At 30.3% G+C, this 26,821-nt stretch overlaps 1 protein-coding gene across 3 annotated transcripts in view; it reads right to left on the reverse strand.

Annotated features, from left to right (window-relative positions):
• The window catches only part of flap (flapper), a 42,014-nt gene that overhangs the window by 14,116 nt on the left and 1,077 nt on the right, over nt 1–26,821 (reverse strand). The window lies entirely within an intron of this gene.

The following is a 26,821-nucleotide window of genomic DNA, read 5'->3' on the forward strand; positions in this document are numbered from 1 at the left end:
GAAACTGTTTTATATACTGTCTGCAAATCCTGTGTCATGGAAACTTATGCGTGAAAAAGTTATGGAAACTTAAACTTCTTTGAAAAATCTAGCCTACGGCAATCCATTTCGAAATCCCTTGCACCTTGAGGTAATTGAAAACTGTCTATGGTTTCAGTAGTACTTCAAGCGCAAAGTCTGTGGAAATTCTACTTGACACTTCTACAAGGCAAATTAAATCTCTGATGAGAGTCTGATACATATTGATGCTAACTGATGATATTACACTGGCAGAACTGTAGAGCGTATCGGATTTTAGAGCTTCTTGATTGTTGAGGATTTACTTGCTGTCTTCAGTTATTGCTGTTAGATAGAGGAGAGCGAGAAATTACTCTCCCACTACTTTAAGGGAGTTTAGATTGGATTTTAGAGCTCATGGACTATTGAGGATTTATTTATGGTGCCTTTAGTTATCATATATTCCAGCTAGATGGGGGATATGCGAGTTGTCTTTATTTCGAAAGCGGGGAATAGCTCTCACATCACTCCAAGGGAGTTGAGATTTATAAGTCTAGATCATTTCTTCAGAAAACCCAGGAAGGGATTGTGAACTATTATCATTTAAAAGCGATTGGTTCAAGCAAGAACATAACAGAAAGACAAATCTGTTTCACTATGAAATAGATTTATCATTTTAGGCCAGCTTTTCTCTAGAACAAGGATTCTAAAGGCAGTTTTAATCCATCTGTCCAAATGTGCCACGGAACGCTGAAGCCAGCAAAACGAAATTAGTGATATTTACGAGAAAGTACAAGATATCAAACTTCCAACTCATCATTTTTAACAACAAGGAGATCATATCTTTTGACACAGTCAAATCTGTATCAAGTCACCATTCCTATTATAGCTTTAAAGTTAATTGGAAGCTCATCCTACGTTGATGCAACGTAAAGACACGCATGTTCGGAGTTGCCTCCCACCATTCCAAAGGAGTTTAGATTTATATGTCTACATAATTGCTTCTGAAAACCTGCGGAGGGATTTTGAACTATTATCTTCTAAAAGCGATTGGTTTAAGTAAGAACATAACTGAATGACAAATCTATTTCACTGTGAATTTGTTATTTCACACCTTTATTCTGTTGAACCAGCATGCAAAAGGCAGTTTAATCCATCTGTCCAAATGTGCTGCGGAACAATGAAGCCAACGAAACTAGTGATATTTACGATGAAGTACAAGATATCAAACTTCCAACTCATAAATTTCAATAACAAGGAGATCATATCTTCTGACCCAGTCAAATCTGTATCAAGTTACCATTCCTATTTTAGCTTTAAAGATAATTGGATGCTCAGTCCAGCCACACCTTCATATAGGAAGTTGAAACCTCCGAACACTTGTCTTTATCATTCAGTTTTGTATGATACTCCAGCAAATTGAACATAATTTCTATTTGAGGTAAAATTAACGCATGCGATTACTACATACAAATCATAACCTGACCAATTGTTTCACCACTGGAAGATTGAGAAGCAAAACTGTCGAAAGACAAATAACTACAATGATTATTGATCTTCAAACTGAATGTCATGGAACGTTCTTTATAATTGCAGGAAAATAGTTTGAGTTTGGCTCCATAGATCTTTCACAGGGTCTACACAGCAATCGTTCGATCTGAATGGTGTTATCATTTGGTGGGCTGCTCTGAAGGAAAGGAGCTATCAATATGTTACGAGTATTATTTGTACTACATCTATTCGAGCTAAACTTATTCTTTAAACATACTGCGACTGGTATTTCGGAGAAAAGAGCTGCCGATTAATTTGTCATTTCGTGTAAATTTTACTTCGCAAAAGAATGTTTGATCCTACGATCATTAAAAGATTCTGAGTATTAAGGATTTATAAGGGATGCTGTATCATACGTCCACCGTAGAGATCCAGGAACGTATCGATAGTTGATATGCGGATACATGTCTTTAAGTTGCGCGAGGTTAGGAAGTTTACATCAGGGACCTCAATCTTTACATATAAAGAGGATTATTAGATAACGGTAGACTTTAAAGTCAGGGATTCTGGAAATTTAGAAAGTTGCGAACTGGAAGACATGGAATGTTGCCTTCACAAATGTGGTGAATGTTTATTCCCTCAGTCGAACAGCCGATATGAATCTGGAATCCTTCTGGATGCCATATATCTGGGCTGTTGTCTTTGATAACTAGGCACTGACTTATCAGGCGAAGCTGTGGAGTGGGAACGTAGGGAGCCTTCACAACAGTCGTGAATGTTTATTCCCACAGTCGAACAGCCGTTATGAATCTGGAATCCTTCTGGATGCCATATATCCGGACTGTTGTCTCTGATAACTAGGCACTGACTTATAAGGCGAAGCTGTGGAGTGGGAACGTAGGGAGTATACTCCAGGTATCTCAATCTTTATACAAACATCAAGAGGGTCCTGGATCACTGTGAAGTTTTTAGGTAGAGATTCTGTCAATTAAGGAAGAAGTGAACTTGAGATCAAATCTCATCTCTACAACAGTCGTGAATGTTTATTACGACAGTCGAACAGTCATCGACGCGGAAGACTGCACTTAACTGTCAATCATATTTTAACGGAATATCTAAGCAGATAAATGGGGAATGAAAACTTAGACATTGATGTAGAATTGAAGAGTGGGAGAATATAAGAGGGGTCTTATATATGGAGAAACTAAAGCTATATTTAAAGAAATAAAACATTTTTAATTAGAAACTAAAGCCTTTAAATACGGCTTTAGTTTCTTATAAAAAAATATAATGCCTTAAATTGTCAATAATAATCACATTTCTTTTGAAGTACCCTGTTATTAACTTATTAATTACAAACTAAAAAAACGTTTGTGAATCATTTGAATTTTTATTTATCACTGGGGAAAATCTAAATAAACAAAATTACAAATAAATATTTTAATTGAAAAATTTAATTTTCATACAATAGCCCATGACAATAATAACAAATAAAAAAAAAGATTCATATGCTTATTTAATGACTTCAAGTTCAAGTTCTATTATACAGAATAAAAAAATCGTGCTATATTTTTGTTTTCTAACTAAATGTATGAGTTTTATCAATAAATTTGTATTGACTTTAAATACAAACAATGATAATCATGTAAACTCGAACCCTTTAGGGGAGAAAACGGGTAAAAACCAGGTGTTGGTACTTTTTTGTAACTTAAGTATCTTTTAAATAAACTTTAAATCTTATTCTTTACTTTTCAATAAATAGCTAATGTAAATTTGATACTTTTGGGAAATTCGAAACTTTAAAGGGATAAAAATGGGAAAATAAAAGGTCTAGTCAATAAGTACGTGACTTTTTGAATGAAAAACTGGTTGTTGGATAAACAAATCATTTTGTTTTTCAACATAGTCTCCTTTGAGCTCTACACACTTTGTCTAACATTACTCCAATTTGTTTATTCCTTCCAGAAATGATTTCATCGTTCAAGTCAAATCTCTTTCCTCCGAGCCATTTCTTCAGCGTTGGAAACAAGAAATAGTCACTCGGGGCTAAATCCGGAGAATAGGATGGATGAGAGAGCAATTCATAGCAGAACGGTCTCTCTGGGATACGCTTCACTTTGAAACAGAGTATCCGAAATTGGCTTGATTCGTTCTTGGCCTCAAAAGATGAGCAGTTTTTTTGGCTCGGAAGCCATATGATGCCAGATAGATGGAAAAAGGTCATGACTAACAATTTATATTGTACAAATGCTTCAAAATAAAAGCTAAAAATTTTAAACAATATCGTATTTTTAAGTCCTACACCCAATATTAAAAAATATTAAGCCAATTTTAGTAAAATTTTAAACAAAATGTGGAAATGTTTAGCACCATGACGAATTGACAAATTAGCTCACTGTACGGCCTCATTTGGGATGAGTATTTTCGTTAAGAATAAACGTATTGCGAAAACGATCCATAGTTTCTCGAATTAATCGCTCTGATGAACGATAAATTTGAACAATTTGCAACTAGTGCTCTGGACTGAGTCCAGTCATGATAAATTGACGCAACAAACTAACCGTGAACTGTCAAATCAGTTGTCACAGAAAACAGTGCTGCCAAGTTTAAGTTCTCAGCCTCTAAAAACAACACTGTTTATTTATACTGTTTATTTAGAGGTCTTTAGAGGACTTTCCTTGTATTCTAACGGGATGATCACAAAATGTTAGTTTCTCAAAGCATATCGAGCCCTTAGTGCCAAATTATCGTAAGCGACAAAACACAAATTTTACAGGAGAAGGTTTTTTCGATTATTTTGAAATTTATACATAATTTCGTTCAAGCTATTTGTCTATTTTTCAAAAATATTTATAACTTTTGACAATTAAAAATTCATTCATTAATTCAATACTTTATTGAAAAATATGACAAAAAATATTTTTTATTGAATTTTTGCATAGATACAAATTTTTCAAATTGAAATAAAATATTTATTTATGAATAGTTTTTAATGAAATTTTCTATTTAAAATGGAAAAATAAAAACAAATTTTGAAATTTATTATCAGCAATCCCGCAATTCCCAAAAAAGTGTTGAAAAATCTCAAAAATGGAAATTTTTAATTTTTTGGCTATAATATCCATACCAGGGTAGGAGTTATCGGAATCCTTTACAAAATAATTAAAAGTATATTGGGCCATCTAAAATTGGTTATTATATTTTGATATCGAATATGAGATTTGAGAATTTTTACCCTAAAGTTTAATTTTACATAAAAAATAGGTGTTTTTTGAATGGACCTGGTCCCCTCGGTAACAAAAATTTTTAATTTTTTTTTCATTTAAAATATTTTATGAAAACTTAGCTTTCAGAAAGTATAAATTCCTTATACATTCTCTTAGAAATTTTTTGCGATAACTTAAAAAGAAAAAAGTTATTTTTTCTTAAAAAAATTAGCGAAAAATCGGCTTTTCAACATTTTTTTAAATTCAAATGTATATAACTTTTGACTTAGTCATTATTTTTAAAGTTTCTTTTCTTATTTGACACATACGTATGTTGTTAGTCCAATGAAGGAAAACTGGAGAAAATCGGAAAATATTTGGATACGCTGTTATCAAAAAACTGGAGTAGGTTGGGTAAAAATGTTGAAAATTTTATTTTCAAATGCGAATATCTCCTAAGCTATAAGAGACAATTGATAGCTACGACTAGGTCTTTTAAAGCACTCGATGAAAAGATTTTATGTGTGTAATTTTTTTTAAATCGGAACACAAACGAAGAAATAGTATCATTTTAAAAATGTAATATGCGGCCCTGGTAGGCCCATGAGGTCCACGTGTCGCTTACAATAAAATTTGTTTACTGTAAAATGTAAACATTGACTTACGATAAAATCTTGCCCCCTATAATTTTGAAGTTATTAACATTTTTGATATTCTGAGAACGCTAAAACATCAGTCGGTCCATAAAATTTTAATTTTTGCAATAAAAAAAAAAAAATATAAAATGTCGCTTATGATAATTTGGCGCTAAGGGCTCGATATGTCCTCCTCTACGATTCGTTCATACATTATTTTGCAATCCGACCAGTAGTTTAGAAGATTCAGATTTATGATCACTTTGTTAACGATCGATACCTCTGTGTGGTGGTATTTGGAAAAATTAAATATTAAATAACTGGAATCTCAAATTTTTTTCAATATTTTATTATTGCCATGACTTTGTTCATGATGTTGCTGCTGCTGCTGGGTAATGTTTGATCATATTTATACAGGAGTTTATAAATTTATGTTTGTTTAATTGTTTGTACAAAATATTTGTAGTTAATGTTTATGTTAATTTATAACTGCGGAAGATGTCAACAAACTTCAGCGATTTACACCTTTAAGCAAACATAATATCGAATGCCGGCATCTTGCCTCCACCTTTAAGATTTGTTAATGATCTTTTTTTTAATGTGATGTTTTGTTTTTGGATCTTTTTTTTGTTGTTGTCTAAACTTTGTAGGAAGTCAAAGTCAGTCAAGCTATAAAAATTGTGTGTTTTCAAATGCTATTTAATTATTTATTAAAAAAGCAATTAAATGTTTATACAACAATGTTTAATTATTTATTGTTATTTTTTTAATAAACAGTTTAATAAATCTTAGTCAATTTTTAATTTTAGGAAACTTTTGATTTGCAATAAAAGCTATTTAAATTGAAAGTTATGGAGATAATTGTCAGATATTCAATTTAGCCAATATGCCAACTTCCAGAGTTCACAGGATTAAAATTCGAACTCACTTTGCGAAACTTTTTTGGGCAACTCATCAGTTCAAAGATCTACTTTCATTTCGCCTGACAAATATTAAGGCCGAAGGCGATGACCTTAAAGTTATTACTTTTTTAACCTTAAAATCCCCTCAAGCATCATATTTGTCACAATCTAATCTCCCTCATGTGCCCATTAGCAGCACATTATTTATTGCAATTAGCTAATTAACCAAAATTGATTGAAAATAACCCAAGCTTTATATAAATGCAAAAATAATAATAATAAAAAACCAACTCAAAACAAATTAAATCAAATAAAATATTGTATGATTATCTCGCCATTTAGAAATAAAAAAAAAATAAAATCATTTAAATTTGTATAACCGCCTCTGAATGCCAATTATATTGAGTCAATAACACGTTAAAAATTATACATCAACTTAATAAGGAATATGTTCAATGATTTGTTTAAAACAATATTTATTAATAGCTTTTTTTTATTTTTTTGAATAAAAAACAATAATATTATGCAAACAAAACAACTTAAACAATAAATTATTTGTGTAAATTATAAAAAAAAATTAACCACTTAAATCTTATAATTAAAATCTTTATTTTTTTATAATTTGAGGGATTTCTTTCACTATTGAAAATGTTTTGAAAATGGAAAATTGCCTTAAACAAAATTTACATACAATTAATTACACATTTTCGAGAAATTAAAGCTATAAATAACAAACACAAAACAATTAAGGTGTCAAAAATTTAATAACAACGATTTTAACAGTTTTTTAAAAAATTCCCAAAATTTTTTCAAAAATCCCCATTTCCGGGGAAACTTTATTTTTTTACTTTAAGGCCTTATGGTTAACAGATTTCATAAAAAATAAGTTTTTTTTTTGCTTAAAACTTAATAATTTGTTATTTTTTTTAAATTCCCAAAATTTATACAAAAATCCCAGTTACCGGGGAAACTTGAAATAAGTAAATTAAAGCCATTATACACAAATTTCATAAACAGAGAAATATTTTTACACTTAAATCACTTTTTTATTATTTTTTAATAATTCCCAAATTTTTTTTAAAAATCCCCATTTCCGGGGAAACTATATTTAACTACTTTTAAGGTTTTCAAGTCCATAGAACTTATAAAAAATAAGTTTTTCCTGTTTAAAACATATTAATTTGCTATTTTTTCTAAATTCCCAAAATTTATACAAAAATCCCAGTTACCGGGGAAACTTGAAATAAGCAAATTAAAGCCATTATATACAAATTTTATAAACAGATAACTGTTTTTCCTTTTTAATACCTTTTTTAAATATTTTTTAATAATTCCCAACATTTTTTTAAAAATCCCCATTTCCGGGGAAACTATATTTTACTACTTTTAAGGTCCCTAGAACTTGTAGAAAATATGTTTTTCTGTTTAAAACATATTTATTTGTTACTTTTTCTAAATTCCCAAAATTTGTAAAAAAATTACAGTTACCGGGGAAACTTGAAATAAGCAAATTAAAGCCATTATACACAAATTTTATAAACAGAGAACTGTTTTTTCATTTTAATACCATTTTTAAATATTTTTCAATAATTCCCAAATGTTTTTTAAAAATCCCCATTTCCGGGGAAACTATATTTTACTACTTTTAAGGCCTTAAGGTCCCTAGAACTTGTAGAAAATAAGTTTTTTCTGTTTAAAACATATTAATTTGTTATTTTTTCTAAATTCCCAAAATTTATACAAAAATCCCAGTTACCGGGGAAACTTGTAATAAGTAAATTAAAGCAATTATATACAAATTTTATAAACAGATAACTGTTTTTCCATTTTAATACCCTTTTTTAAATATTTTTTAATAATTCCCAAAAATTTCACAAAAATCCCCATTTCCGGGGAAACTATATTTTACTACTTTTAAGGCTTAAGGTCCCTAGAACTTGTAGAAAATATGTTTTTCTGTTTAAAACATATTAATTTGTTATTTTTTCAAAATTCCCAAAATTTATACAAAAATCCCAGTTACCGGGGAAACTTGAAATAAGCAAATTAAAGCCATTATATACAAATTTTATAAACAGAGAACTATTTTTCCATTAAAATACCATTTTTTATTATTTTTTAATAATTCCCAAAATTTTTTTAAAAATCCCCATTTCCGGGGAAACTATATTTTACTACTTTTAAGGTCCCTAGAACTTGTAGAAAATAGGTTTTTCTGTTTAAAACATATTTATTTGCTATTTTTTCTAAATTCCCAAAATTTATACAAAAATCCCAGTTACCGGGGAAACTTGAAATAAGCAAATTAAAGCCAATATATAAAAATTTTATAAACAGAGAACTATTTTTCCATTAAAATACCATTTTTAAATATTTTTTAATAATTCCCAAAATTTTCACAAAAATCCCCATTTCCGGGGAAACTATATTTTACTACTTTTAAGGCCTTAAGGTCCCTAGAACTTGTAGAAAATATGGTTTTCTGTTTAAAACAATATAATTTGTTATTTTTTCTAAATTCCCAAAATTTATACAAAAATCCCAGTTACCGGGGAAACTGAAAATAAGAAAATTAAAGCCATTATATAAAAATGTTATAAACAGAGAACTGTTTTTTCATTTCAATACCTTTTTTAAATATTTTTTAATAATTCCTAAAATTTTTTTAAAAATCCCCATTTCCGGGGAAACTATATTTTACTACTCTTAAGGTCATAAGGTCCCTAGAACTTGTAGAAAATATGTTTTTCTGTTTAAAACTTATTAATTTGTTATTTTTTCTAAATTCCCAAAATTTATACAAAAATCCCAGTTACCGGGGAAACTTGAAATAAGCTAATTAAAGCCATTATATACAAATTTTATTTACTGAGAAATATTTTTCCACTTAAATCGCTTTTTTAATACTTTTTAATAATTCCCAAAATTTTTTTAAAAATCCCCATTTCCGGGGAAACTATATTTTACTACTTTTAAGGCCTTAAGCACGACAGAACTTATAAAAAATATGTTTTTTTGTTTGAAACTTATTAATTTTTTATTTTTTCTAAATTCCCAAAATTTATACAAAAATCCCAGTTACCGGGGAAACTTAAATAAGCAAATTATTGCCATTATATACAAATTTTATAAACAGAGAACTATTTTTCCATTAAAATACAATTTATTAATATTTTTTAATAATTCCCAAAATTTTCACAAAAATCCCCATTTCCGGGGAAACTATATTTTACTACTTTTAAGGCCTTAAGGTCCCTAGAACTTGTAGAAAAAAGTTTTTCTGTTTAAAGCATATTAATTTGTTATTTTTTCTAAATTCCCAAAATTTATAAAAGAAATCCCAGTTACCGGGGAAACTTGAAATGAGCCAATTAAAGCAATTATACACAAATTTTATAAACAGAGAACTATTTTTCCATTAAAATACCATTTTTAAATATTTTTTAATAATTCCCAAATTTTTTTTTAAAATCCCCATTTCCGGGGAAACTATATTTAACTACTTTTAAGGCCTTAAGGTCCCTAGAACTTGTAGAAAATATGTTTTTCTATTTAAAACATATTTATTTGTTATTTTTTCTAAATTCCCAAAATTTATAAAAAAAAATCCCAGTTACCGGGGAAACTTGAAATAAGCAAATTAAAGCCATTATATACAAATTTTATAAACAGAGAACTATTTTTCCATTTTAATACCTTTTGTAAATATTTTTTAATAATTCCCAAAATTTTCACAAAAATCCCCATTTCCGGGGAAACTATATTTTACTACTTTTAAGGCCTTAAGGTCCCTAGAACTTGTAGAAAATATTTTTTCCTGTTTAAAACATATTAATTTGTTATATTTTCTAAAATCCCAAAATTTATACAAAAATCCCAGTTTCCGGGGAAACTTGTAAAAAGCAAATTAAAGCCATTATATACAAATTTTATAAACAGAGAACTGTTTTTCCATTAAAATAACATTTTTAAATATTTTTTAATAATTCCCAAAATTTTTTAAAAAATTCCCATTTCCGGGGAAACTATAATTCAGAGTTTTTAATGCCTTAAGGTCCACAGAACTTATAAAATAAATGTTTTTCTGTTTAAAAGTTATTAATTTGTTATTTTTTCTAAATTCCCAATATTTTTGACAAAAATCCCAATTTCCGGGGAAACCAAAATAATGAAATTTTAGTACAAAAATTTGTAAAAAATTATAGAAATCTTTAAACATATTTAGTGTAGCACTTAAAAATTCTTATTTTGATAATTCCGAAAAAGTTTTACAGAAATCCGAATTTCGGGGGATACTGGAAATAAGTTAATTAAGGCCTTAAATAAAAAATATTGTTTTGAAATACATATGTATTTATCTTGTTAAACCAATTTTTTAACATAGTTTAGAAATTCCCAAAATTTTTGACAAAAATCCCAATTTCCGGGGAAACCAAAATAATGAAATTTTTAAACAAAACTGTATTAGAAATTATAGAAATCTTTAGACATATTTAGTGTTGCACTTAAAAATTCTTATTTTGATAATCCCAAAAAAGTTTTACAAAAATCCCAGTTTCAGGGGAACTAGAAATAATCAAATTAAGCCATTAAATCTACGAGAATTATTTGAAATATGTATTTATCTTGTTAAATCAAATTTCTAACATATTTTAGAAATTCCCAAAATTATTTACAATAATCCCAATTTTCGGGGAAACTAGAATAATGAATTTTTTATACAAAAATGTTTTCGAAATGATAGAAATCTTTAAAATATTTAGTGTAGCACTTAAAAATTCTTATTTTGATAATTCCGAAAAAGTTTTACAAAAATCCCAATTTCGGGGGATACTGGAAATTCGATAATTAAGGCCTTAGATAAAAGAGATTTGTTTGAAATGTGTATTTTTCTTGTTAAAATAATTTTTTAACATAGTTTCGAAATTCCCAAAATTATTTACAAAAATCCCAATTTCCGGGGAAAGCAGAATAATAAATTTTGTGTACAAAAATGTATTAGAAATGATAGAACCTTTAAAAATATTTAGTTTTGCACTTAAAAATATTTATTTTGATAATCCCGAAAAAGTTTTACAAAAATCCCAATTTCCGGGGAAACCAGAATAATGAATTTTTTATACAAAACTGTATTAGAAATGATAGAAATCTTTAAAAATATTTAGTTTTCCACTTCAAAATACCTATTTTTTTATCCAGACATTTATTTACAAAAATCCCAGTTTCCCGGGAAACTAGAAATAAGCTAATTAGGGCTTTATATCAAATATCTTTGAATATATTTATTTTTTCTGGTAAAATAATTGTTAAAAATAATTTTTTAGTACAATTTAGAAATTCCCAAAATTTTTTACAAAAATCCCAATTTTCGGGGAAACTAAAATAATGTATTTTTCTATAAAAAAATATATTGGAATGGATGAAATTCTTTAATTTAATTTCTTTTGCACTTAGAAATTAGAAATTCCCAAAACTTTTGCAATAATCCCAATTTACGGGGAAACTAGAAATAAGTAAATTTAGGTTATAAAGACTAATAAAACCCATAAACATATTATTTTAAATAAGAACCAGAACTTTTTATCATAATTCTGTAATGCTCACAAGCTAATTTTTTATTATTCTCTATAAACCCCCTAAAATTTATATTGAAATCTCTTTTATATGCAATTAAATACGGTTTCATTTTTATAGACATTTCAATTAATCACTTCTCTGCGATCATTCTTAATACTTTCGTTTAACACTTTATGCATTTTCAAATTCAATTAATCTTTTATAAAAAATCCATTTTCAATACAATGTTTAGAGTTTAAAACGATTTATAATCCCAAAGATTACTTTTTTAATGAGTCATTTTCGATTTCAGTTGCTGAATGTATTGTTCCTTAAACAAGTTGTATTAATTAAAATGTATTAATTAAACATATTCAAAAGAAATGTATGAATTAATTAGCAATTTTTTAATGTTAAAGTTAAAACTTAATTGTGCCAAAACAAATTAACATAAAGTTGAAGTGGTAAACACAGGCAAACAAATTTCAAAATAATCCCACCAATTGTATTTGAAAAATACAAAAAAAAAAACAAAAGATTAACCCAGTTTTGAAATGAAGTTGAGTGTAGAAAACTGAAAAAACTAAAATAAAAAAAAAATAGATTGTCAATGAATTCAATACCATAAAAGGAATGAAAGCAATTTAAGAAGGGGATATAAATAGTTATCTTTAATTAAAGAAATTAATCAATTGGAAGTAATAACATATAGAATTAATAAACAAAGTCATAGTGTTCTATTGATTTTGAAACACAATAACATAGACAGCGTCATGCTTCATTCATATATGAATGAAAACTATTTATTCGATTTCACACTTATTGAGGGTTTCATATCACAAGGAAATCAATTTTTTAAATTAATCTCCACTTTGCTGTCAACTCATCACAAAATAATCATATGACTGATACAATAGACTTTATTTGAAATTTTAATTTTCCCTGTGTCTAAAACAAAATTTCTTTTTAATTAATTTTATACAATATAATCTGTTTTTAATAATGTTAGTCTTTGTTTATGTTTTACAGGTACAAGTTTTTCGTAATTACAATTTTAATTTATACAAATTAGTAAACAAATCTAAATTAATTTACATTATTAAACACATTCATACTGTATTAAATGAAATGAAAATAATACCACATACCAGACGAAGCAAATAAACAGAGGAGAGTAAAAAAATAGTCTTAGCTTTAATCGTCACTCTTGACAGAGTCTTAGATTAGCTTTAATCGTTGCTTTTATACAGTCGAAATTTCGTTTTAATCTTGGCTTTTTAAACAGTCGAAGTTTAACTTTAATAGTGGCTTTTTATATAGTCAACGTTTAACTTTAATCGTGGATCTTGACAGAGTCTTAGATTAGCTTTAATCTTCGCTTTATATAGTCTTTGATTAGCTTTAATCGTGGCTTTTTTATAGTCTTAGATTAGCTTTAATCATGACTCCTGACAGAGTCTTAGATTAGCTCTAAGCGAGGCTTTTTATATAGTCATAGTTTCATTTTAATCTTGGCTTTTTATACAATCCAAGTTTAGCTTTAATTGTGACTTTTTATACAGTCAAAGTTTAACTTTAATCATGGATCTTGACAGTGTCTTACATTACTTTAATCGTGGATTTTTTAATAGTCTTAGATTGGCTTTAATCGTGGCTCTTTATATAATATTTAATATATTTAATCGTGACTTTTTCTACAGTCTTAGATTAGCTTTAATCGTGGCTCTTTATATAGTCTTAGTTTAACTTTAATCATGGATCTTGACAGTGTCTTACATTAGCTTTAATCGTGGCTTTTTATAAAGTCTTATATTGGATTTAATCGTGGTTCTCTTGACAGAGTCTTAGATTAGCTTTAAGCGATCTTAGTTTCGTTTTAAACGTGGCTTTTTATATAGTCTAAATTTAACTTTAATCGTGGATTAAAGTTAAAGTTAGTCTTAGAATAGCTTTGATTGTGGATCTCTATTTAGTCTTATATTAGCTTTCATCGTGGATCTCTATATAATCTTAGATTAGATATAATCGTGGCTCTTTAAGTTTAGCTTTAATCGTGGCTCTTTATATAGTCTTAGTTTAACTTTAATCGTGGCTCTTTATATGGTCTTAGATTAGCATTAATCGCTAATCTTTCACAAGATCACATTTAATCGAGGCTCTTTATATTGTCTTAGTTTAGCTTTAATGGTGGCTCTTTATATAGTCTTAGTTTAACTTTAATCGTGGCTTTTTATAGAGTCTTAGTTTCGTTTTAATCTTGGCTTCTTATATAGTCTAAGTTTAATTTTAATCGTAGTTTTTAATAGTCTAAGTCTAACTTTAATCGTGGTTTTAGCTAATGTACTATTTTTCACCATTTCTGTTTTTGCGAGTTCATATTTGGCATGGGATATGTATGAGTATAAGACGGCAGTCTGAGTATAAGACGGTAGTCTGAGTATAAGAAGGTGGTCTTAGTATAAGACGGAAGTCTGGTGGTCTGAGTATAAGACGGTAGTCTGAGTATAAGATGGTAGTCTGAGTATAAGACGGTAGTCTGAGTATAAGACGGTAGTATAAGTATAAGACGGTAGTCTGAGTATAAGATGGTAGTCGGAGTATAAGACGGTAGTCTGAGTATAAGACGGTAGTCTGAGTATAAGACTGTAGTCTGAGTATAAGACGGTATTCTGAGTATAAAACGGTAGTCTGAGTATAAGACGGTAGTCTGAGTATAAGACTGTAGTCTGTGTATAAAACGGTAGTCTGAGTATAAGACGGTAGTCTGAGTATAAGACGGTAGTCTGAGTATAAGACGGTAGTCTGAGTATAAGACTGTAGTCTGAGTATAAGACGGTATTCTGAGTATAAAACGGTAGTCTGAGTATAAGACGGTAGTCTGAGTATAAGACGGTAGTCTGAGTATAAGACGGTAGTCTGAGTATAAGACGGTAGTCTGAGTATAAGACGGTAGTCTGAGTATAAGACGGTAGTCTGAGTATAAGACGGTAGTCTGAGTATAAGACGGTAGTCTGAGTATAAGACGGTAGTCTGAGTATAAGACGGTAGTCTGAATATAAGACGGTAGTCTGAGTATAAGACGGTAGTCTGAGTATAAGACGTTAGTCTGAGTATAAGACGGTAGTCTGAATATAAGACGGTATTCTGAGTATAAGACGGTAGTCTGAGTATAAGACGGTAGTCTGAGTATAAGACGGTAGTCTGAGTATAAGACGGTAGTCTGAGTATAAGACGGTAGTCTGAGTATAAGACGGTAGTCTGAGTAAAAGACGGTAGTATAAGTATAAGACGATAGTCTGACTATAAGACGATAGTCTGACTATAAGACGGTAGTCTGAGTATAACACGGTAGGCTGAGTATAAGAAGGTAGTCTAAGTATAAGACGGTAGTCTGAGTATAAGACGGTAGTCTGAGTATAAGACGGTTGTCTGAGTATAAGACGGTAGTCTAAGTATAAGACGGTTGTCTGAATAAAAGACGGTAGTCTAAGTATAATACGGTAGTCTAAGTATAAGACGATAGTCTGACTATAAGACGATAGTCTGACTATAAGACGGTAGTCTGAGTATAACACGGTAGGCTGAGTATAAGAAGGTAGTCTAAGTATAAGACGGTAGTCTGAGTATAAGACGGTAGTCTGAGTATAAGAAGGTAGTCTGAGTATAAGACGGTAGTCTGAGTATAAGATGGTAGTCTGAGTGCAGGAAGTACGTTACTTATCAAGTTGTTTTGAAAATATATATTTAATGTCCATATACATCCATACGGCCCTATGCTCCTTATAGGAACAACAGGAATTAATATATATATATATATACATCCATATACTTATACATCGACCTGCGACTTAAGAAAAACGTCTTCCGCAAGAAAAAGTCTAACGGCTCGTTGACCAGTTCACATTAACTCTCAACTCAAATCACTCCTGCAGAATGACCAATGTGGCGTGAGCTGTGTGGCACGTAGCGCCATCGTATTGAAACCTCATATTGTTGGTGTTCCTATAGCGCTAGCCGTTGACGGTGGTGGTCTGACCAACGTTGTTCTCAAAGAAATATAAACGGATGACGACGCCAGACCTAAATTCACTCGAAAATTTACTTTTCCGGAATGCATTGGACGCTCTTCGATCTCATGTGGTTTGGCATCATGCCAAATTAGAACATTTTGTTTGTTGACGTACCCATTCATCCAGAAATTTGTTTCATCTTCAGCTATGATTTTTTGATGAAAATTAGGGTTAGTTTACAACTGATCCAGGGACCAATCCGCGAAAACACGTGGTTATCTATGATTGTTTACCTTCAGATTCTGGGTCTGTTGAATGTTATACGGCTCCAGGCCCATGTCAAGATGCAAAATTCACCAAGTTGTGTTTTGCGAAAGGCCGAGTTCTTGTGAGCGATGGGAAATCGACTGCCTAGGATTCTCCTGCACACTATCACGGATAGCGGTAATGTTTTCGGCAGATATTGTGTTTCGTCGTCGTACGAGTATTGGTTGATTGTTTACTGAACCAGTGGACTCAAATTTATTCACCACATTGTGAATAGTCCTCTCGGTAGGACGATTATGGCGACCTTAAAATTGGGTAAGAGCGCGAAACGTTACCAGAACAGAACATTCAGTTTTAAAAAAAATTTTATCATTTGAATGCTGTATCTGTTCATGGTGATTTAGCAAAACATACTGAATAAATGATGGCCAATTTGACAGATGAAGCTTCAACAATATGACAGCTATCAACTGTCAAAGTTCGGGGTCCCTATTGGAAGACCCTTAGTACTTAAAAACTGTTTAGTACTTTTTTATAAAATAGTAACACTTTGCTATAGAGTTTGCCATAATGTAATGTTCATAAATATGTGTAATTATCATTAAAATGTTTCTTCTACAAGTGTTTTGTTGTTATTTTTTACCATATTAAATGTAATTACAATCGCTTTAGATGTGATTTAATTAAAAAATCTGATAAAAACAACAAAAAAATATAAATTTACCAAAAAAAACCAGTAGAACTACCACAAGTTTTAGGCCAAATAAAACAACGAAAAAAAAAATAACATGACAAGTAGTTAAAATAATTTTTAAACAAAAATAGCAACAGCATCATCTTTTTTTGGATGGAAAAAAAATAAAAACAAAAACACCCAGTCATTATTAACTTGAACAACTCTTGAACAGTTTAAATGTAAATACTGTTTAATAAAAATATTAATAAAAATTATAATGAGTTAAAGATAAAAATACCAAAATAAAAAAAAGACGACCCCAAGATAATCTATACTTTGAGGTCGTTTAACAAATCAGACGATACGATACATCACATTGGCCATTTACATTTACAATGTGTGTAATTATAGATGTTTTACCACGAGTATATTACTGATAAGGGTTATGAATGAAGCATAATTTTACTGACTAGACTGACTGATCGAAAGGTGTATTTAAATGTTGTGGTCTTTCCAATGAAATTATTTTCAATATAAAACAAATTATTATTGAGTTATTCAATGAAACAGTTAACAGATGGTTAACAGCCAGACATTCTTATGGCGTTGCAACTTGAAAATAATAATAAATATTACATAATCGCATATTTATGGGATTTTTCTTGTTGAGATATTTTGCTCTGACAGCAAAAATTGCATTTATTTTGTGGAGTAAAGTTTTGTTTTATATTACTTGCTGGTAATTTATACTAAACAATACAGTGTAATCATTAGGAAAATGGACAAAATTAGAACAAAAAATTAATAAATAGGGCATAATCAGTCTTCTATAACTCAATAAATACGCTGGTCCATTTCGAGGAACTGAGGAAAATGCATCTATGAAATGAATAAAGTAGAGAAGTTTTGCTTTACTTCTTTAATTTGAAAAAAAGTGCTCACCGAAGCTTATGGTTTCATAGGTTTCAATGTGCAAGAGATGGTTAGTGCGGTTCAGAAGTGGAGACTTTGACACAGAGGACAAATATCGCCCAGACCAGCGAAAAAAGTTTGAAGACCAAGAATTGGAGGCATTACTCCATGAAGAGCTTGCAGTTATAGGCAGCTCAAGCAGCAATTTCAAAAACTTTGCGAGCGACAGGATTCATCCAAAAGAAGAGAAATTGGGTACCATACGAATTGAATTCGAGAGACCTTGAAAGAGGATTTTGCATGTCTCAAATGATGCTTGAACACTATAAAAGAAAATCATTTTTGCACTAGCGATGAAAACTAAATCGATTACAATAACCCGAAGTGTAAGGGCACTGCTACACGTTCAATATATATTGTGATATTTGGATCGCTATCCATTGAAATGGATCACGCAAAATGAGGTTATTCTGCGATTTGGATCGAGATCCATCAATACCGTATGCTACACGTTCAATAAATATCGCGATACTGGATCGCGGTCAATATATATTGAACGTGTAGCAGTGCCCTAAGAGCTCGTATGTGAAGCCCGGCCAACCAGCCGAATCGACACCAAAGCCAAATATCCATGGAGCTGAGGTAATTCTCCGTATTTGGTGGGAGCAAAAGGTCCTATCTATTATGAGCTGCTGAAATCGGACCATAACATTACAGGGAACCTGTACCGAACGCAATTGAATCGTTTGAAGCGAGCATTGGCCGAAAAACGCCCAGAATATGAGGCCAGATTTGAAACCGTAATATTCCAACATGACAAAGCTCGGCCACATGTTGCAATACCTGTTAAAAAGTATATGGAATTAAGTGTTTGGAAAGTTTTGCATCACCAGCTTTATAGACCAGACCGTGCCCGTCCAACTACAATTTGTTTCGATAAATGCAGAACGCTCTATCTGGGATACACTTCACTTTGGAACTTAGTATCCGAAATTAGCTTGATTCATTGTTGGCCTCAAAAGATGAGCATGTTTCGGTTACTTTAATGGTTTATTTTGCAATCGGATAGTTTAGAAGATTCAGTTTTATGATCAATTTGAAGTGGTTGGGGAGTTTTGCCTCACCCGATTTATAGTCCAGACCATGCCCCGGTCGACTACTATTTGTTTCAATCGATGCAGAATGTTCTCTGTGGAATACGCTTCACTTTGAAAGGATTATGCTTTGTCCAACGTTTCTCAAATTTTTGTATCCCTTTCAAAAAATAATAAGGTCATCAAAATAGGTATTTTTTGTGAGTTAACTTCATCGTTGAAGTCAAATCTCTTTCCACCGAGACATTCCTTCATAATTTTAAAGAAGAAATAGTCACTGGGGGCTAAATCTGGAGAATAGGGCGGAATATGGAGCATTTCGTAGCCTAATTCAAGGGTTTTTGCTATGGAAACTGCACATGTGTGTACCTAGAGTTTCGTTTTCGGTTTTAGCCGAAACCGCGGTTTTGAAATTCATCGGTTTTTTGGAAACTCATGTGTACCCTTTCGTGCACCCGATTGTGTGGCAACGCGGCAGCCATCTTGCGGAGAGCATTCTCATACCCAACACCATATCGTGATTTTTCTCAATTGTTTAGAGTGTAGAGACCTCAACTGGGCGGCCAGAACGTTCGGCATCTTCCGTGCTTGTCTACCATTGAAATCGATGGTGCAGAGTTCCTATAGATCAAGCTTAGCCTTTATTTGAGTGATGGTTTTTTTTTCGCATAAAATTATCAGCCCAATCATGAATAAAAAATCGGCGGAAGTTTTTCCTTCCATTTTCCCATTTTTAACACTGAATTTGAATAGGAAAAATGGGAAAAGGGGGAAAAAAACCCCAGATGATTTTTTATTCATGATTGGGATGAATACTTAATGAGTAGACGAAATTCACTTTTTTCCAATTTCTCCTCAAGTAGCGAGGTACTCTGCTATCAATGGCTGTCAAACACAAACTAAATGACGCAGTTTGTTGAAATTTTGACAGGAGTCAACTGACAGATGCCTGTTGACAAGAGCAGTTTTGCCCATTCAGTTAAGAGCCGTGAATAAAATGAGTTTACTCACACAAAACTGCAGTACAAAATAAATATTTAAAGTCACTACACTCTAGATTACTTAGAGACACTTAAGTGACAATTGACTTCATAGGATAACCGATGGATTTATCTCTGCACTGCAAAGAGCACATACGTGTCAAATGACCCAAAATATATAAATTGGAGTCAGCCAGAGATCAAATATTACTGATAATTACTGTCTAAGTATAAGAGATACATTTACTACATGGTTAACTGCTGGGATGTTGCTCTTAGTTTATGTTAACCACTTGTGTGTATCAAGTATTACAAATTTGGAATGAGTGAGTTCCGATGCATTGTACAACAATGATTATTGTTTATTTCGAAAAAATTTTAGTTTTTATTTTTAAGTTCCAAAGTTAATTATTGGCAAATTGAAGCTAAATCCTTCATTTTTTAAATATGGAATTTGACACTAATCCTTCATTCTCTAATTAAAGTGAATGTCAGACTCCATATATAAAAAAAACAAGTAAGGCTGTGCCGAATCTTATATACACTTCACCAAATTATACTTTAAAATAAAAATTTTAAATATTTTTAGGTAAATAAAATTTAAATTTTTTTTCCAGTTGTTTTTTCGAAATTGTAAATTTTTTTTTAATTTAAAAAAAAATTTTTTTTTAATATTTAGTGAAAAAAATTTTGGTGAACAAAAAAAAATTCGGGTTAAAAAAATTTTTTTCCGATTTTGACCCATTGTAGGTCCAACTTACTATGGTCTTATATACGTTGCACAGGTCTTTGAAATATCTATCATTAGATATCCATACTGTCTATAATAATGATTTAGTAATCCAGATATGGGTCAAAAATAGGTAAAAAATCGAGGTTGTCCTGGTATTTTCCTTATATCTCAGCCATTTGTGGACCGATTTTCTCGATTTTAAATAGCAACCGAGCCGGAAGAATTTCGGAGATATTGATATATGATATCATTTGTGTTTGTAAGTTATTTGGGGGCTTCATAAAGTTGATTTCAACGCACAGACGGACATGGCTATATCGACTCCGCTATCTATAACGATTCAGAATATATATACTTTGTGGGGTCGCAAATGAAAAATGTAGAAATTACAAACGGAATGACAAACTTATACATACCCTTGCCACTCATGGTGAAGGGTATAATAAGGATTTCACTCCAACTTGCCAGGAATATCCTTGAGCAATATGTTTTCACTTATGCCCGTAATTTCAAGCCCCGAAAATTCAAGCTTTTGATAATTTTGTTGAAATTTGACATGAATGCAAATATAATTACGTTTTAAACTTGAAAAATATTTAAAAAAAATGGAATACTATTAATTCAACTATAATTCAATTGCTTGACTATAATTCAAGGCTTGAATTACACTTGCTTAAACTTGAATTCCAGTGAAAATGCATTTTCCAGTGAATTGAAATTAATGTCAAGTTACCTTTTAGGTAACTTTATCTGCTGGGTATATTACACCATAAATTATTATTTGTTGAAGTTACTGGCATTAGACGGATAATTTAGTTTAAAAAATGTTGAGTTTTTTCCATAAAAAATTCAAAACATAATTTATTCATTGTATCTAAATCGGTGGGTTAGTTTTTTTTTTAGTTCATTTTCTTTGAGGAAACACTGTTTAATGTTGTTCCCTAAGATTAATGATTTAAAAGTTATTTATATTGTTGTTATGGTTGTTTTTAAGTAGTTTGTTATTTATTTATATTTTAAGCTCAACATGGTAACTGTGTTTGAAAGAATTAATTCTTAATTCTATTTTCGAAATCAAAATAAATTGTATCAGTTAACCGTTCCGTTAATGAATTCATTATGAATTAATTCATTGGCTTAATTCTTTTGTACTTCAATTATATTTAATTCATTCCTTTGAGAATTCATTCATTATAGAATTAATTCTTTATTGAATCATTCAAAATTTCTGGAATTCAAACTAAAACAAAACTGATTGAAGAAAAAATATTTTAATTTAATTTGTATTCCAATTGAATTAATAATAATTGAATTATATTATGAATTAATTCATCAATGAATGAATTTTATTTAAATAAAAGCTTTTGAATGAAGCTAAATAATTAGATGTTGGGAATGGATATATGGAATGAATTCATTATGAATTAATTCATAGGCCTAATTCCTTTGTACTTCAATTCTATTCAATTCATTACTTTCAGAATTCATTCTTTATAGAATTAATTCTTTATTGAATCATTCTAAGTTTCTGGAATTCAAATCTATTACAAAATAGCTTTAAAAATGTATTGAATGATTCAATTTGTCTTCAATTCAAATCTATTACCAAAAGGCTTTAGAATATTTTTTCAATTCATTTCCTGAATAACTAAATACTAAACAAAAAAAACTTAATGAGAATAAAAAATATTTTAATTCAATTTGTATTAGAATCGAATTAATAAAAGGTTCAAAGGTTGAATGAATTCTATTATGAATTAATTCCATTATGAATTAATTCATCAATGTATAAATTCTATTGATAGTAATAAAACTTTTTAATGAAGCTTAATTAGATGTTGGGAATGGTTTTATGTAATAATAGGCTAACATTTTTTAATTCCGAATTAAGATTTTTGTGAATTAAGCTCAAATTGAATTAATTAATTCGAAGCTCTGGTTACGTACAAGTGTGTATGTAGTTTAGGTTAATGGGAAATTTAGTATAGTTTTACAAAAGTTTTCTAAGGCAAAAAAGCAACAGTTGGGATTATTTACAAGACAAATAAATAATAATATATAATAATAATAAACCAAAACCTTTAAGAAAAAGAAAAATATTAATAAAAATTAAAAAAAATCTAAGGAAAATTTTATATATGTAAATTTAAAACAAAATTTAGAAAAAATATAAAATTTAAAGAAAATCAAATAAAATTATTTTTACAAAAATAAATAGACAGCTATATTCGGCTGTGCCGAATCTTCTATACCCTTCACCAAAGTATAATTTAAGAAAAATATTGAAAATATTTTTGTGAAAATAAATTAAAAAAAATTTTCAAATTAATTTTGAAAAATTTTACTAAAAAAACATTTTATTAGAAAACAATGGAAACTTTTCCAAATATTCCATATGTAGCCCATAATTTAAAATATTTTTTTTAAAATAAAAAATTTTTTTTTAGTATTTTACTTGTATAGTTTTATTTATATAAATTAACTGAAAAACAAACAACATAATTAATTATATTCTGAAAAAAGGCAACAAAATTAAAAATATTCACTATTTCGCTACTGACAAAACAATGGAAACTTTTAAACTTCTGCAAGAAAGAAGTGTAAAACGAAAATAATATTTAAAAGAATGATGTAAAAACAATCCTGTTTACAGTTATTTTATTTTTAAATTCTGGTAATTTTTCACAATTTCTTTTTCTAAGTTTTTCGCATAATTGCTTTTTTTCAAAGTTAACGAAATTGGCTAAAGTTAAGATTTGTGAAGAATTAAAAAATAAAATAATTAATGATTTTAAAGCTGGTTTAAAACAAAAAAGTATCTGTGAGAAATATTCAATAAATAAATCAGCAGTTTCAAAAATTATAAAGAAATTTCGTGAGACCTGTTCTGTAAAAACTCTACATTTAGGTGGAAGACCTCGTAAGACTACTCCTAGACAACATAATTTAAAAGCGAGAGAGTTCAATAAATTCCCAAAAATAACTCCTCGAGAGGTTGTTAATAGCCTAAAATTAGAAATAAGTACCCGAACAGTTTAGTCGCAGGGCAAATGAGGCTGGTCTTGGTTGCTATTGTCCTGTGAAAAAACCACTCATTTCTAAAAAGAATCGTTCTGCTCGTCCACAATTTGCCAGGGATCATTTAAACTGGTCGATACAGAAATGGAATACTGTCCTGTTTTCCGACGAATCCAAATACAATTTAAGAGGCAGTGATGGGAGAACATTTATAAGACGATCAAAGGGAAAAAGATTAGATCCAAAGTACACAAATAAGACTGTAAAGTTTGGCGGTGGCAATATTATGGTATGGGGATGTTTTTCAGGGCAAGGTATGGGCCCAATTCATATTATAAAAGATACCATGACAGGTATAGGATACAGAACCATATTAAACAATGTTATGTATCCATACGCTAAGGAAAATATGCCTCTAGTTTGGAGATTCCAACACAACAACGACCCGAAACACACCTCTAGGGTTGTAACCGAGTGGTTACAATCCAACGAGGTACGTGTTTTGAAGTGGCCTGCCCAATCGCCAGATCTCAATCTCATAGAAAATCTATGGGAAATTGTAGATCGTAAAATAAGGACCCAAAATTACACCAGGAAGGAAGATTTATCGGAGGCGGTTATAAGGGAATGGCAAAATATTTCAAAGGAGACCATTGACTCTTTAATTGGTTCAATGCATCGTCGATGTGTAGCAATTATAAAAAATAAGGAATACCCAACAAAATATTGAGTTATTGCAAAGTTTAGACCATATTTATTAAAATAATACCTAAGTTTCCATTGTTTTGTCAATGCCGTAATAAAGAAATCTTTTAATTTTGTTTTCTCATTTTTAGAATTTAATTAATTATGTCCTTTGTTTTTTGTTAAATTAAGTTAATAAAAGTATACAAATAAAATACTACAAAAATTTGAAAAATTTTTAAAAAATTATTTCAGATTTTAGGCCACTAATGAAATATTTGGAAAAGTTTCCATTGTTTTGTCAACCACTGTATATATATATTCTAGAAAAAATTAATTTTAAAAAATATTTTTTCCGATTTTGATAAATTTTAGGTCCGAATTAATATGACGTTATATACCTCGTTGGAAAGGTCTTTGAAATATTTATCATTAGAAATCCATATTGTTTATATTAATAACATAGTACTCCAGTTACACATATGTTGATTAAACACAGGTCAAAAATCTAGGTAATCCTGGTTTTTTGTTTATATCTCAGCCATTTGTTAATTTAAATAGCAACCAAACCGGCAATATAGCGGATATATTGAGGTATGAATCAGGTATGTAAGTTATTTGGAGGCTATGGAAATTTGATTTCAACATACAAATGGACAGACGGACATGGCTATATCCACTTCGCTATCTATAATGATCCAGAATATATTACATTATGGGATCGCAATTGAAAAAAATGGAAATTACAAACTTATTTGCCCCTAATGGTGAAGGGTATAATTAAGAAAATCTAAGGAAAATTTGAAAAAAATTTAAAACAAATTTTAGAAAATATTTTGTAAATAATATTGGGTGACTTAAAAATGCAGGATTAACAATAGAGGGCGTAACTTTTGGAAGCGGTTTTCGTTTTTAATAATTTATATATCATTTTGAAGGGTACATAGCTGTCATTTATTCTCACTTTGTTATTAAACATTATAGTGTAAAAAAGAATGTTTCTTTTTGCTTCGAAAATTTAGAATTTTGTCTTACAGCGTCTTATATGGGAAGTTTTGCTTTACTTCTTTAATTTAAAAAAAAAATGCCGCTGAAGAACAGCAATTGCTCACCAAAGCTTATGGTGAATGTGTTCCATCGGTTTCAATGTGCGACAGATGGTTTGTGAGGCTCAGAAGTGGTGATTTTGACACGGAAGACAGCTTTAATCGTGACTTTTTAAATTGTCTAAGTTTAACTTTAATCGTGGCCCAGGCCAGCCAAAAAAAGTTTGTAGACCAAGAATTGGAGGAATTACTGATGATTGTTGCCAAACTCATAAAGTGCTTGCAAAATCAAAAAGTTTGCGAGCTGCTGGATTCATCAAAAAGCAGGGAAATTGGCTACCATACGAATTGAAGCTGAGAGACCTTGAAAGACGATTTCGTAAGTCTGAAATGCTGCTTGAACGCTATAAAAGAAAATCATTTTTTCACCGAATCATTACTTGGCATGAAAAATGAATCCATTATGATAACCCGAAGCATAAGAGATCGTGTGTGAAGCCCGGCCAACCAGCTGAATCGACGGCAAAGCCAAATATCCATGGCGCTAAGGTAATGCTTTGTATTTGGTGGAAGCAAATTACGAGCTGCTGAAATCTGGCCAGACCATCACAGGGAACCTGTACCGAACGCAACTGTTTTACCTCATAGACCAGACCGTGTCCCGTTCTACTATCCCAATAAAAATTTTTACTGGCATTCAAGTTGAAAGCAAGTGTAATTCAAGCCTTGAATTGCCTCACCCGCTTTATAGTCCAGACCGTGTCCCATCCGACTACTATAACAATAAAAATTATTACTGGCATTCAAGTTGAAAGCAAGTGTAATTCAAGCCTTGAATTAAAGTCAAGCAATTGAATTACCATTGAATTGCCTCACCCGCCTTATAGTCCAGACCGCTACCCGTTCGACTACTATCCCAATAAGCATTTTTACTGGAATTCAATTGAAATCAAGTGTAATTCAAGCCTTGAATTAAAGCCAAGCAATTGAATTACCATTGAATTGCCTCACCCGCCTTATAGTCCAGACCGTTACCCGTTCGACTACTATCCCAATAAGCATTTTTATTGGAATTCAATTGAAATCAAGTGTAATTCAAGCCATAAAATTAAAGCCAAGCAATTGAATTACCATTGAATTGCCTTACCCGCCTTATAGTCTAGGCCGTTACCCGTTCGACTACTATCCCAATAAGCATTTTTACTGGACTTCAAGTTGAAATTAAGTGTAATTCAAGCCTTGAATTATAAGTCAAGCAATTGAATTACCATTGAATTGCCTCACCCGCCTTATAGTCCAGACCGTTACCCGTTCGACTACTATCCCAATAAGCATTTTTACTGGAATTCAATTGAAATCAAGTGTAATTCAAGCCTTGAATTATAAGTCAAGCAATTGAATTACCATTGAATTGCCTCACCCGCCTTATAGTTCAGACCGTTACCCTATCCCAATAAGCATTTTTACTGGAATTCAATTGAAATCAAGTGTAATTCAAGCCTTGAATTATAAGTCAAGCAATTGAATTACACTTGATTTCAATTTATTTCAATAGCATTCTCCAGTAAAAAGGAAACATAAATTCATGGCATGTTTTTTATTTGAAAAATATTT

The sequence above is a fragment of the Calliphora vicina genome, chromosome 5, assembly GCF_958450345.1.
Source record: "Calliphora vicina chromosome 5, idCalVici1.1, whole genome shotgun sequence".
NCBI classification, from domain to species: domain Eukaryota; kingdom Metazoa; phylum Arthropoda; class Insecta; order Diptera; family Calliphoridae; genus Calliphora; species Calliphora vicina.